General features: G+C 37.0%; 2 long non-coding RNA genes across 3 annotated transcripts in view; one reads left to right on the top strand and one right to left on the bottom strand.

The window, feature by feature from the left end:
- Positions 1 to 14817, top strand: part of LOC103009280 (uncharacterized) — a 119354-nt gene that overhangs the window by 36876 nt on the left and 67661 nt on the right. For both annotated transcript variants that reach the window (XR_009008984.1, XR_009008985.1), the window contains exon 4: positions 12966 to 13019. This is a non-coding gene — a long non-coding RNA (uncharacterized LOC103009280). The remainder of the gene's footprint in view (positions 1 to 12965; positions 13020 to 14817) is intronic.
- Positions 1 to 14817, bottom strand: part of LOC103009084 (uncharacterized) — a 57886-nt gene that overhangs the window by 36729 nt on the left and 6340 nt on the right. The gene's annotated exons all lie outside the window — the stretch shown is intronic.

Here is a 14817-nt window from a genome sequence, read left to right as displayed (position 1 = left end):
GACTCAGGCAAGAAGGGCATCTGTTCTGTGCCTTCTGTTTCAGAGAATCTCTCTGTCCTTCCTCTGACTACAGCCCTTTGCACAAGACAAAGAATCCAGGAACTAAACGACTGTGCTTACCCAGAGCCTGAACCATGCCCCTATGCCTTCTCTGGTTACCTGGAATTCCAGACTTCTCCACCCAAAAGGCCCTGAGCCTGCTTCAGCTTCTTCCCCAGTCCCTAGGCATGGACTGTTCCGCACCCCTAGGCCCAAGGGAGGCCCAAGAGGCAGCTGTTTGCTATGGATCTGATATGGATGTGTGAGTAGATGTGGCCACCTGCATCCTCTTGAGACCTCTCACCTTGTGGGATGCAGCTGGGGATGGGAAGAGAAGGGTGGGGGAGCTGGGCCGTGGGCTGTAGACCAGGCTCTTCCAGGATCTCCACTTTTTAAACATGAAGCTCCAAGGTTATCGAAGAGTTTTAAATTTTAACTTTGTCTGAAGACATATTTTTAAGGTGGGAGAAAATAACTTACTTTATTTGAAGATACTATGATTTATAACTTGATGTGTTGTATATGGGCCTTTATTTGTACTCTTCTTCAAGTCCCACAAATGTTAGGGAAAGGTACTGTATATACATACACACACATATATTAGAGTTAATTTTCTCTAACATTTCTGGTATGCAAATTTCCAAGAGGATCGCAAAAAAATCTCTAAACTTTATAAGGTGTGCTTCAGACTGTGACTTCATAGTGAGTCCACATTACTTTGGATTGCTTTTCCCAACATGTCTCAGCAAAACATTATACAACCTGACTAAACAAAGCCTCATTCCCACATAGCTCCACCTTCCTTACTTGGCAAAGATGTAATCTGGTAACACCCTTTAAAGACCATCATTCCAGCCACATTCAAAGGAACTAGCCATTAGGACTCAATACAACATTTGTTTCATTTTGTTTTTTAACTTGAATTCTATATCTGACCACTGGGCAGGTAGAAGCAATGAAAAAAAATATCCCTAAAGGAATGACATACTTTAAAATTTTCTTCCCACTCATTCTCTCCTGTTTTTTTTTTTTAATCAAAGCTTTTCAAATTAAAGAAACAAAACTAAGAAACCAAAATAGAAACAAAGTTGAACCCCATGGGATCATTCTGATATTTATCTCCCTAATACTTCCAGGCCATAATACATTTACATTCGTAAATATTTACTGAGAACCCTCTACAGCCCTAGGGTATGCTCCTAGGTGATGGCAGTCAAGGGACGTATGTATAACACAGTGTGGAAAATACGGCATAAGAAATGCTAGGCAATCTTCAATAAGTGGTGCTGGGAAAACTGGACAGCTACATGTAAAAGAATGAAATTAGAACGCTCTCTAACACCATACACAAAAATAAACTCAAAATGGATTAAAGACCTAAATGTAAGGCCAGACACTATAAAACTCTTCGAGGAAAACATAGGCAGAACACTCTATGACATAAATCACAGCAAGATCCTTTTTGACCCACCTCCTAGAGAAATGGAAATAAAAACAAAAATTAACAAAGGACCTAATGAAACTTAAAAGCTTTTGCACAGCAAAGGAAACCATAAACAAGATGAAAAGACAACCCTCAGAATGGGAGAAAATATTTGCAAATGAAGCAGTTGACAAAGGATTCATCTCCAAAATTTACAAGCAGCTCATGCAGCTCAATAACAAAAAAACAAACAACCCAATCCAAAAATGGGCAGAAGACCTAAATAGACATTTCTCCAAAGAAGATATAGAGATTGCCAACAAACACATGAAAGAATGCTCAACATCATTAATCATTAGAGAAATGCAAATCAAAACTACAGTGAGATGTCATCTCACACCAGTGAGAATGGCCATCATCAAAAAATCTACAAACAATAAATGCTGGAGAGGGTGTGGAGAAAAGGGAACCCTCTTGCACTGTGGGTGGGAATGTAAATTGATACAGCCACTATGGAGAACAGTATGGAGAGTCCTTAAAAAACTAAAAATAGAACTACCATACAACCCAGCAATCCCACTACTGGGCATATACCCTGAGAAAACCATAATTCAAAAAGAGTCATGTACCACAATGTTCATTGCAGCTCTATTTACAATAGCGAGGACATGGAAGCAACCTAAGTGTCAATCAACAGATGAATGGATAAAGAAGATGTAGCACATATATACAATGGAATATTACTCAGCCATAAAAAGAAACGAAATTGAGTTATTTGTAGTGAGGTGGATGGACCTAGAGTCTGTCACACAGAGTGAAGTAAGTCAGAAAGAGAAAAAGAAATACTGTATGCTAACACATATATATGGAATCTAAAAAAAAAAAAAAAGGTCATGAAGAACCTAGGGGCAAGACGGGAATAAACATGCAGACCTACTAGAGAATGGACTTGAGGACACGGGGAGGGAGAAGGATAAGCTGGGACAAAGTGAGAGAGTGGCATGGACATATATACACTACCAAATGTAAAACCGATAGCTAGTGGGAAGCAGCTGCATAGCACAGGGAGATCAGCTCGGTGCTTTATGACCACCTAGAGGGGTGGGATAGGGAGGGTGGGAGGGAGGGAGACATAAGAGGGAGGAGATATTGGGACATATGTATATGTATAGCTGATTAACTTTGTTATAAAGCAGAAACTAACACACCATTGTAAAGCAATTATACTCCAATAAAGATGTTTAAAAAAAAAAAACTGCTTGATTCCAATTTTATTTTATATTAGGCCATATTTTTCTTTAAAAATAAAATGTACATGTTATTTGCCAGTTGGAAAACAAACAAACAAACAAAAAGAAATGCTAGGCAAGAGGAAAGAGTTTTAATGTGAGTTAAGGGGCAGAAAGGATTATTTTACCTTAGTCAGTGGGTAGGAATTGAATATACTTGGTGAAAAGGCAAAAGGGCATTTCATAATTGCATTTTAATTTAGGGCATTCTGGAATATTCTGAGTTTAAATATTGAAAATATCAAAGCACCTTGCTTTCACATATCCAGGCCACTTAAGATTTACCAACTGCCTAAAGTAATCTGAAACAGAGATCACGAACATAGGCAAGGAGGAACAGAGAAAGGTGGGGCATTGATTTTCAGGGTATTACTGTCAAAAAGTGATGACTTTTTAAGAAAAGTACTGTAAAATGCATTGAAATTTTCATGGCAAATGTATCTTCTCTTTGGTTATTGATATTCAGTGGCGTACAGGCAACAACATCTGATTTTCTAACAGTAACTCCAGTGAGTCATTAAATTACTACAGCCATATGTGGCATAAGTGACGAACTGACCCCATGATACACACCTGGTGTGTCATAGCTGATGACGCTCAAGGTAGGCTATGCATAAGTCATAAGATTCCTCAACATACAGCTCCTTTGAATTGTCACCCTGGTGGCATTCACTACATTCCATATTGTCAGAAAACAAGCATACAGGCATAGTTATAAATTACTGAGGCCTAATTTTAATTATTCAAACCATTGTCAAGTCCTAGTGAAAGTTCTGAACCACAAATATGGTCCACAAATTACGATTTGGGAAATATCACTGTAGGCATTCAGTTAAGTTTGCTGAATTGGACTGAAGTTGCAACATCAGAAATCGTGCTTCAGCAAGGATGCAAGATGTAATGCAGGAAAAGGTTTGGGGTTTTTTGTTGTTTTGTTATTTTGTTTAAATTTATCTAATTTTGAAACATCCAAACTGAATCTTCTTAGGTATGGTACAATATATAATCAATTATGGCAAAATGTTTTTAGAAGAGAAACTATGGTGAGATTGGGATGTGTACAGAAATTATGCTGTTGGCATTAGAATTACAGAGGGAGGGAGAAAATTTGAGCTGAGCCAAGCATGTCCCATCTCAGGTCGCTGCACTTGCTCTTACCACTGCATGGAACACTCATCCTTAGGATATCGGCCATAGATAGTTCGATGCAGCCTTCCAGTTTCTGACTAAATGTTGCCTTCATCAAAGAGATCGCTGACTATACAAATGAGCAACACTTTTGCATCACTCTTTACCCTCTTCCTCTGGCTGTTATTTTCTTCTTAACATGTATCAACATCCATACCTCACGTATTTTTTTTTTTGGTTTCTGTTTGTTTGTTTGCTTCTTCTCTCTAGAATATGTTCTTTGAGGGCAAGGACTATGTTTTGTTTATTACTATATACCCAGCATTATATCCGTGGCACATAGGTACTCAACAAACTTTTCTTGAGGAAATAAATGGATGAATTGCTAGGTCTTTTCAGGTCAAGATTAATTACATGTAGCAGTTCCCACTATTAAATATGGTAAATCACTATTTAAATATAGTAAATCATATATTTACTTTAGGGAAGAGAAATGCATCCAAATACCTGAAATATTCAACAGAACAAAACTCACAAAATACTCAAAAGCAAGAAGAGATATACAGTATATACAAATCTACAGAACCAAATACTGATACCTGAAGTCTCTCAGAGTTGAATTTGCTTACTAGGTTACTCAGTAACAGATGGCTAACAGAACTGTTAACTCAACAGCTTCCTAGTATATGGTTTAAAAGTATATGCAATTTCAACAAATGGTGCTGGGATAATTGGATACCTACATGAAAAAGAATGAAGTTAGATACCCGCTTCACACCATATACAAACATTAATCAAAAATGGATCCTAGACCTAAAGTTAAAAGCTAAAATTATAAAACTCTTAGCAAAAAAACATAAAAGTAAACCTTTGTAACCTTATCTTAAGCAATATTTTCTTGGATATGATTCCAAAAGAATAAGCAACAAAAGAAAAAATAGACAAATTAGACTTCCTCAAAATTTAAAAATTTTGTGCTTCAAAAGAAGCTGACATAAAAGTGAAGAGACAACCCACAGAGTGGGAGAAAATATTTGTAAATCATATATCTGACAAACAATTTATATCTAGAATATATAAATAACTCTTACAACTCAATAAAAAAATAAATAAATAACACAATAAAAAATGGTCAAAGGATGTGAATAGACGTCTCTCCAGGGAAGATATACAAATGGCCAATAAGCTCATGAAAAGATGATCAACATCAGTAGTCCTTAGGGAAAGGCAAATCAAAACTATAATGAGATACTACTTCATACCCACCAGATGGCAATAACAAGGGTTGGCAAAGATGCAGAGAAATTGGAATGCTTATACTTGCTGATGGGAATATAAACTGCTGTAGCCACTTTGGAAATAGTTTGGCAGTTTCTCAAAATGTTAAACAGAGAATTACCGTATGACCAACAATTCTACAGCAAGGTATACAAGCAAGAGAATTGAAAACATATATCCACACAAAAATGTGTACACTAATGTTCATAGCAGCATTATTCACAATAGACAAAAAGTGGGAACAACCCAAATGTCCATCAACTGATGAATGGATAAACAATGGTGGTACATCCATATAATGGAATATTATTTGGCAACAAAAAGGAAGGAAGTACTGATATATGCTACAACATGGAGGAATCTTGAAAACATTATGCTAGGTGAAGGATGCCATTCACAAAAGGTCACATAATGTATGATTCCATTTGTACAAAAAGTCCAGAATAGACAAATCTGTAGAGCCACAAAATAGATTGTGACCTAGTGCTAGGTTGAGGTAATGGGGGTGGGAATAGGGAATGACTGCTGATATGTACAGTGTTTCTTTTGGGGACGATGAGAATGTTTGAAAATTAGATAGTGGTGGTGGTCGCACAGCCCTAAGAATATACTAAAAATTACTCAACTGTACACTTTAAATAAGGGTGAATTTTGTGGCATGTAAATTATATCTAAATAAAGCTATTAAAAAATACATATGGACAATTCAAGTATGTAGGAATCACAGCTGGATAGCAAAATATCCCATTGGGTACACTGAGGTTGTGCTACATAATAGAGTAATACAGAGTAGCATGAACCCTTCTCCTGAGGGGTACAGATTATACAAAGGCAATAGAATTCTTCCCTTCAGGGCCAGTTCTATTCATAAGCAGAGCAAGAACCTTGGGTTTAAGAGGTATTCAAAGCCCATTTGCTCAGATTTTCTCCTCAGCTTGTTGCTTCAGGGTCTGAAATGCCTTTTATAGGTCATCCCGTGGTATAAGTCATGAATGACCTTATTAAAATAGAAACACTGTATGTGGAAATGCATAGTACATTAACTTATTAACACTAATAAGAATAAGCTTATGAACTAACTTAGCCAGGCGTTTCAGTAAGGCCCTAAAGGAATTAAATGTTAATCAAAATCGGAGGAAAGAGAAAAAGATTTGGTACCTGGCACACTGCCCCAAGTAGGAATTTCAGAAGTAAAATCTGAGAAACATAGATGCAAAATGTGGCATGGCACTAAATACTAATGTTTTGGTATATCATAATTTACCCACCTTGCCTTACCTTTCCTGCCATGTAAATCAACTTTGTAGATTTATACAATTTTACTCTTTGGTTCTTTAAGCTTTAGTAGGTAACTGGTAAATCTAGGATTATAAATCATAATCCTTGGCAGTGAAAAGCCACTGAAGTATTTTTAAGAAAGGGAGTGTCATGATCAGGTGTTTTAGAAATATCATTCTGGCTGCAATGTGAACAGATGTGTGGAAACAAGACTGGATGTAGGGAGATAGTGTAGGGATCATCAACCCACCAAAATGGTATGCGGATTACTTCAAAATGAAAACGTCTGCAGAAAGTAATCTTATCAGGACTTCCCTTATCTGACTAAAGCAGGGCTTTATGAGAGTCAGCTGCCCCAGACCCAGTCTCTGGGGAAGTCTCTAGTCAGGAAGGTGACTGGCCTTAGGCACTGGGACATTCCAGAAAATTGTATGCACAAGCCTCATCAGAACCTTCCATCCTTTGAATTCCTAAACTCATCCACCCCGCTTCATTAAGCTTGTATATAAACCCTTACTCCTAAATGTTTGGGGAGCCACTTCATAAGGGGTCCTCTCACTTGTATGTGAAAATTAACTTTTCTCCTGTTAATCTATCTGTCATCAATTAATTTGTAGGCTCCCAACCACTTGGACTTAAGTTGGTAGAGGATAAGTTTCTCCTCCCAACAATGGGTTAGGAGGCTGTTTAACTAATACTGGTGAAAACACAGTGCTGTGTTGGATAAGGGTAGCAGTAGAAGGAAGAGAGATGTTTCCAGCAGAATCAACAGGGCTTGGGATTTGGTTGTGGTCAGGAGGGAATAGGAAGAACATGGGAATGAACCCTAGGTTTCTTCCCAGGGCCCTTCAAAAACTTAATACCTTGCTAGCTGAATGGCCTTTAAAATGTAGAGTGTGCCACAAAACTTGTGTGCGTGTGGGTGGGTGGGCAGCTCAGAAGCAGGTAACAGAATTCCTCATGGAGACTTCCCTGGTGGCGCAGTGGTTAAGAATCCGCCTGCCAATGCAGGGGACATGGGTTTGAGCCCTGATCCGGGAAGATCCCACATGCCGCAGAGCAGCTAAGCCCATGCGCCACAACTACTGAACCTGCTCTCTAGAGCCCGTGAGCCACAACTGCTGAGCCCACATGCCACAACTACTGAAGCCCGCATGCCTAGAGCCCGTGCTCCGCAACAAGAGAAGCCACCTCAATGAGAAGCCCACTCATCCCAACGAAGAGTAGCCCCCGCTCACCACAGCTAGAGAAAACCTGCACGCAGCAATGAAGAGCCAACGCAGCCAAAAATAAATAAATAAAATAAATAAATGTATTTAAAACAAAAGGAATTCCTCATGGAGAAAAATGTCTTATTTAGCAAAAGCATTTTAGTGAGCCATCTTTGATTCTGCATTTGGGGCTTGTCTAAAATGAGCTAAAAATTGGACAAAGAAAACATCACCTGCATAATAAAGTAAGAAGAATGTTTTGCTTTAGCCAGAGATGGATGAAGCAAGTGTTCCAAAACCAGGAAAAGTAGTGGAGGATAATAGGAGGTAGGGAAGATGGCTGCAAGACATCAGGAGCTAGGTCCTGAGAAAAGGTGCTGGTTAGTGGCAAGTACTGCCAATGAACAGAGATGTCTGACGTTCAGTTTCACATTATTTGCCATGCTGTGCTGTGATATAATGCCCTCGTATCCCAAGATATCTACCCAAACCTTTAACCCAACTGCCTGGTGTGATTGTGTTTCAGGGAAATAAATGAAAACACATGTTTTACATTTGTGTTTATGCAAAATGGATAGAAGAGGATAGCCATAGGAGGAAGGATGTGAAAGAGATAATTCAGCATTAGTAGGAACTGAAAACAAAGAGTAAAGTGGGGAGGATGAACCCCCTGACCTTTACCACATCTAATGGGAAGTAGGGTGGGAAGCGGGGGTGGCTGCAAAAAAAAAAAACAAGAAAATTATGGTTCACACTATACGTGAGACCCAGGGAAGGGGCAAAAGCGGGGCCATTTCCAGTCAGCCCTTGTAGGCAACTCTGAGCAAAGGGGTGACTAGGGCCACCAGGCTGCTGATACATGGATAAATAGCTAAATGAGAGCCTTTTAAATTATCTTTTCAGAAATCTAACTTCTAAATTTCCTCATTCTTCATTTCTATGCAAAAATGAAAGTACTTCTCTATTTGTGAATGTAGGTTATCTTGGACACACAACTAATGGTTCGGAGTATTAAAAGAGCTGTTATCTATATCACATATGAGACATACCAACTAGGTGGAAGAGCTGAGTGTTGGAACACAAAAGATAATATTGTCTGGAGTAGAAAATGATATTGGACAGTTATTAATCTTATGACTCAGTGCTTCAGTGAGATATAGGTTTTTCTTAATGAAGACTTCTGAACCAATGAAAATGTCTAAATTCCAGTATAAAACTAGTGCCTTCTTACCTGGAATATCTACTAAGTCAGTGAAATGTATTTTGAAGAAAAATATATTGAATGTCTTATATAATGTTTTAAAGTTTATTTTCTTATTTTTTCAATTATTCTCTGGAGAGGCCTCCTTGAAGCAAGGCAGCTTAGAAAAAAAATTATGTACCTGGGAATTATCCTCATGAGTTAATCTTTTAAAAATCATGTCCTTCATTCATGATTTTCTTTTCTTTTTTTTTTTTCCTGTGGTTTTTTTTTTTTTTTTTTTTTTTTTGGCTGCGTTGGGTCTTCGTTGCTGTGCATGGGCCTTCTCTAGTTGCAGTGAGCGGGGTCTACTCTTCATTGCTGTGCGTGGGCTTCTCATTGAGGTGGATTTTCTTTGCGGAGCATGGGCTCTAGGCCTGTGGGCTTCAGTAGTTGTGGTACGCAGGCTCAGTAGTTGTGGCCTGTGGGCTCTAGAGTGTAGGCACAGTAGTTGTGGTGCACGGGCTTAGTTGCTCTGCAGCATGTGGGATCTTCCTGGACCAGGGCTCAAACCCGTGTCCCCTGCGTTGGCGGGCAGATTCTTAACCACTGTTCCACCAGGAAAGTCCCTCATTCATGATTTTCATGGAGACATTATTGCACTTAACAAATTACTGGCTCTCTCTGTTGTTACCATCAGGAACTCTAATGAAAAATAGATTGTTTTCTCCTCCTGTTGAGATCAGTGCAATCTGTAGTAGAGTACTTTTCATTTTCAAAGAAGATCTAATAGAATATAGCATGAAAACACACTGGAAAATGAGGGTTTTTTAAAGTTGAAAGTCGCAGGTTCTTGGTTCTCTGAGTTTGTATATTCTACCAATAAAAGGTATAAAACTATTTACATTATTTTGGTTCTGTAATATGGATCAATTTTTAAACTTTGAATAAATCAGGTTTTATAAATTCTGTGGAAATTTTTAAATTAAGTTTATTTACTTTTTCAGCAGTGATAGAAAAATACAAACATAAGCATTGTAGTTGGTCACCGGCTCTTCTTGCAGCTATTATCTCTCCATGCACAATTATTTGTAGTGTTTGGTAACGCTCAGTGGTGTCACTGAGCTAACCTAACCTTAATCAGCCTGACATACTAAGCAGGTGACAGTTAAAATGAAGTATTTTTTAATCCTTGAAAGATTTAACTTGTCACCAAGGCTGGTTCCTAACATCATCTAATAGAACAGCTATGCTCCTAGATCTTTCACATGAAACCAAGTCTACTTTGGCACTTTGGCAGTAGGCTGTCCACATACAACTTTAAGTAAGATTCACTGTCTCTAAGATTTGTGATGGCAGAAAATTTTTGCAATAGCTCCACAAATTGGGAAGTGGACAAAATGTTTCTGTTTTTGGATATAATTCAGGAAATGAAACATAACTAGTCCTTTTATTTTAGCTCCTTTCCCCAGTATGTTAATTAAATTGCATAACCAAAATTGGATATTTTATTATTTTTATTAGTTAGAGCTCTCCAGTAATTTTCTCATAGTTTTAGTTCTCTCTGCCATTTGAGGAAATCTCAAGAGCAATAGGAGGTTTATTAACATATTCTTCTCCCCTCTGACCCTCAGTGCCATAGATAGAGTTGGATTCTAAAAGAGTCTATTTGCATGTATGGAATGGAATCATTAAAAGTAAATTTTTAGCAGTATTTTCTCCCTGGAGTATAAGTATTTTGAACTTTTTTGGAGGATTTCAGCAAAGGAGTATTAGAAGGAAATATTGGCCATTTGCAGAAGTAAGCACATTTATCACAAAAATTGGGGGGAAAAATAAAAAGTTATATTTTGTTAATTAGAAGGAAGATGTCAATACTAATGTGAACTATTAAATTCAGTTAGCTGTTATTTCCCAAGAAACTAACACATGATATGTTATTCAGTATTCTAAAATACAACAGGTTTCAAGTCTTGAAATTAGTCAAAAATGGGAAAAATAAAAGATTGTAGCTTAAAATCTCTCACCCCTTCAGCTTCTAAAACTTTGTGCAGAACTTTACCCAGACAATTAACATACCTAATAAAGTTTTGAGTTTCCAACTTCAGCCATTTGCAGCATTTGTAGGAGTGAGAGAAATGAGAAAAAATTCCTCACGCGTTTCCCTCCCACTGTCCTTTCTTCGTGATAAAGGTCACAATTTTGCTTTATGATAGGTTGGGTTATAGACTGTTGGAGCTAAAAGAGACTCTTTCAGTCATCTAGATTCACGTTCTTATTTTATACAGAAGAGGAAACTGAGACCCAGAGAATTTAAATGACTTGCCCAAGGTCACAAAGCTAAAAATAATGGGACAAGAGCTAGAAAATATAGAGCAGGGAAGAGTTTTCCCCGTAAATTATTTTTTGTGGTTGTTAGGTCAAATACGTTAGCCCTGTAAGAGATTAATTCAGGTGAGCCTGCTAAAAATACTTATTGTTTCTCAACATAACAAAGATAGAAGAAAAAAAAAATATCTAGAGGAATGAAAAGGGAAGTGGTCCACAGAACAAGTGAGACACAGCATATGTGCTTTGGTTTTAAGCCTTAGGGCTAAAATCACACTTACAATCTTAGTAACCAAAAAGAATCTTGTTCCTGGAATGCTTGTAGAGACCTGAATTACTCATAAGCTTCTTAGGAAAGAATTCACCCTTTGTTTGATATTGCAATGATTCTTGATCAGAAAGGCAAGCAAGCCTCTTTTATTGTTATGAGCCTAGTCATACTGCAATTGCCAGTGTAACGATTTCCTTGGAAAACTTTTGACTAAAGAACCATCTGTTTTGAATGATTTTAGTATGGATTAGATGATCCCATGAGGTCTCTCCCTGCTCTACCATTCTTTCCCTATTGGTGCCAGGACAACAAACCTCACATACTTGTATCGGGAGTTAGAGTAGCCAGAAATGATAGAATTTCTAGTTGTAAACTTATTCAGCTGAGGAAATAAACATGGAAAGTTTATTCCAAAGTATTGCCAGTGTCATTATTCTAAAAGGTTTAACTGAGGAGGGCTCAAATGCCAATATCCAGGACAAAACAACTCCAGTGAAATCAGTGGCTTTGGAACAAATATTTGGACCGTTTGATAACTTAAGTGACAAGTCTAGCTTCTGGTTTTCCTTCTACTCAATTCCTTCTCCCCTCATCCCCCCAAAGTAAATCTGTTACTGCCAGAGGATAAAAATTCTTTTCTAATCTACTTTCACAGGTAGGAGACTGACCAAAAGCTCCATGGGGTCTTAATTAAAGTTTTCCATTTTGCTAAAAGATAAGAAAGAAGCACTCTACCTTTATTTCTGAAGTCTCTAGGAACAACTTTAGCCTGATATTATATTAAAATACAACATTCAAAATAGTATCTGGCAATTTTCTTGACATTCCAGAGGCATACTTGAAATAAGTGATGCCAAAAGGAGCTAAAAGTGGTGAAGGAAATTACAGAAGTGTTTGACTATCATCCAAAAGATTCTAACAGAGGAAAATTTCTGTCCACCCCACAATCATCTTAAGGCTTTGTACCAAAGAATGCTAAAGATTTTAACTGGCTGGCAAAATACATAGCAGGTGGCAAAATATTTTTGACTTGGTAGCTAAAACATTTTCTTTTTCTTTACATACTTGACCATTTTATAAATAACAATAATAATTAGAAAACAATAAGAAATCAGGAATAGGGAACTATATTCAATATCCTGTGATAAACCATAATGGAAAAGAATATGAAAAAGAATGTGTGTGTGTGTGTGTGTGTGTATATATATATATATATATATATATATATATATATATATATAGAACTGAATCACTTAGCTGTATAGTGGAAATTAACACAACATTGTAAATCAACTATACTTGAATAAAATAAATTTTTAAAAAATCAGGAATAATTTATATATGATGAAGTCCTCTATTTGAAAACAGCAAGGTTCTTCAATCTTTTATAGCAAATAGAAACTCTTCAGTGCTCAAGTATTTGATTCTCTGGTCTCCCCTTGTGTCTCCCTGCCCCCACCAAAATACTGTGAACAACCTTTCATGCTTATTCTTATGAATCAACATGAAATTTGACAACACTTTCCCTTCCTCATTTCAGATATGACTCATTGCTCTTGGTGTAATCCCCAAGGACCAGAAGCTCTACTTTAAAGTAAGTAACAAAAGAAGCACCTTTAATTCAACCTGGTTTACCCAGAGAACTCTAATGGTTATTATTCACTGCCTTCTTAAGTATGCATTATAAAGCTGAGTGCTTGAAGTGTCCTCTCTCCAGCTTTCCCTGGGGAAACCAATGCAGAAAAGCTGGAGAAGTAACCTGACTGATAAGTCTTAGACTTGAAGTTTATCAGCAGTTCTACTTAACCATCCATTATCTCTAGGATGCTATTGGATTTTAGCTTTGGGAGCATTTAATTTATTTTCAAGATTTTGGATCATCTTCCCTTCAGACCACTCTGACTTTGCATACAAAAAGTAATAGATATGAGCTTCTTAAAAGCCTTTCTAATTTAAAGCTTGACCCCTTTTCTGCTGTGTGATAACCACTACCCCACCCCCCAGTCTCTCTCAGACTTAGAAAGTGCTGTGGAGCTCAATTCACTACAGAAATCTTAAATCATCTAGAAAAGCCTGTGGTCTTTCAAACAATACTCAAATAAGAAGGAAAAGATAATATGGTGCTCTAAGTAAAATTCTACTTACCCTTACTTGAAAATAGGAAAAAATAAATAAAAAGCTGAGGCCCCTTTACTTTTCCAAATCCTAGAAACATCTAGTCCTGAGAGAAATTGTTTCTTGGTTTAGAAGATGAGAAGAATTGAAGTTAAACAATGATCCTTTTTCCATTTCTTTAAAAAAAAAAAAAAAAAAAGGCTGGCAGAGGCAAAAGCTCTGTTGGACAAATTGTTTCAGCAGATGTTCATTGTCCCAGGGAGAAAGCAGCCCCTACTTTGCAGCTTAGCACTTGCAAATTTAGAAACTTAAATATTTTTAACTTGAAATGGTCCATGTGGTATGAGTGAGATGTATTAAAATCATTCCTATGAGCAAGTGGTTACATTTTACTATTAGGTCCATAGAATGCTGACAACTGGTGTTATATCATGATATGGTGATGCAACAATTGTCACCTACCTGCACTTTCAAGCTTCTGTAGTTTTTCCCCCCAATCATTTACAATAGCACCCTGGAAGAATATTAATAATTATACTAACATTTAGAGAGTACTTATGATGTACTAGGTACTCATAATTATCCTGTGAGGTAAGTACTGTTAGGATGCCTATTTTAAAATGTGGAAACCAAGACTCACAAAGATTAATTAACTTATCTAAATCACAGAGCCAAGAAGTGGTGGCGATGGCATTCGAATGTAGGCAGCTTGACTCTAAGACAGGGGTAGTCAAACTTTTTCTGTAAAGGGCCAGATAATAAATATTGTAGGCTTTTCAAGCCATAACACCTATGTTGCAACTACTCAACTCTGTCTTTGCAGAACAATAGCAGCCTAAGACAACATGTAAATGAGTGAGTATGGGTTATTCCAAGAAAACTTTATTTATGGACCCTGAAATTTGAATTTCATATAGTTTTCATGTGTCACAAAGTATTATCCTTCTTTGAATTTTTTTTCAACTGTTTCAAAATGTAAAAACAATTCTTACCCCATGGGCTGTACAAAACCACAAGACAGTCTGGATTTGGCCCACAGACTAGTTTGTCGATCCGTGCATAAAGCTCTTAAGGACTATTTTTCTAGTAGTGTCTTTTTATAATTTTTTTTAAAACAGCTAATAGAACTATATTTACATTCTAGCATTATCAAGTTATGTCAGACTTTATCATATAAAATTATATTTTGAGAAATAAAATTTGCTTTTTATATTATATGTATTAGATTGGGACATAAGAAATGTGCCAGTATTAGACTGTTTGACCTATAAAAGTGA

The sequence above is a fragment of the Balaenoptera acutorostrata genome, chromosome 8 (genome assembly GCF_949987535.1).
Source record: "Balaenoptera acutorostrata chromosome 8, mBalAcu1.1, whole genome shotgun sequence".
Classification (NCBI taxonomy): domain Eukaryota; kingdom Metazoa; phylum Chordata; class Mammalia; order Artiodactyla; family Balaenopteridae; genus Balaenoptera; species Balaenoptera acutorostrata.
This window is presented reverse-complemented; position numbering and strand designations above follow the sequence as displayed.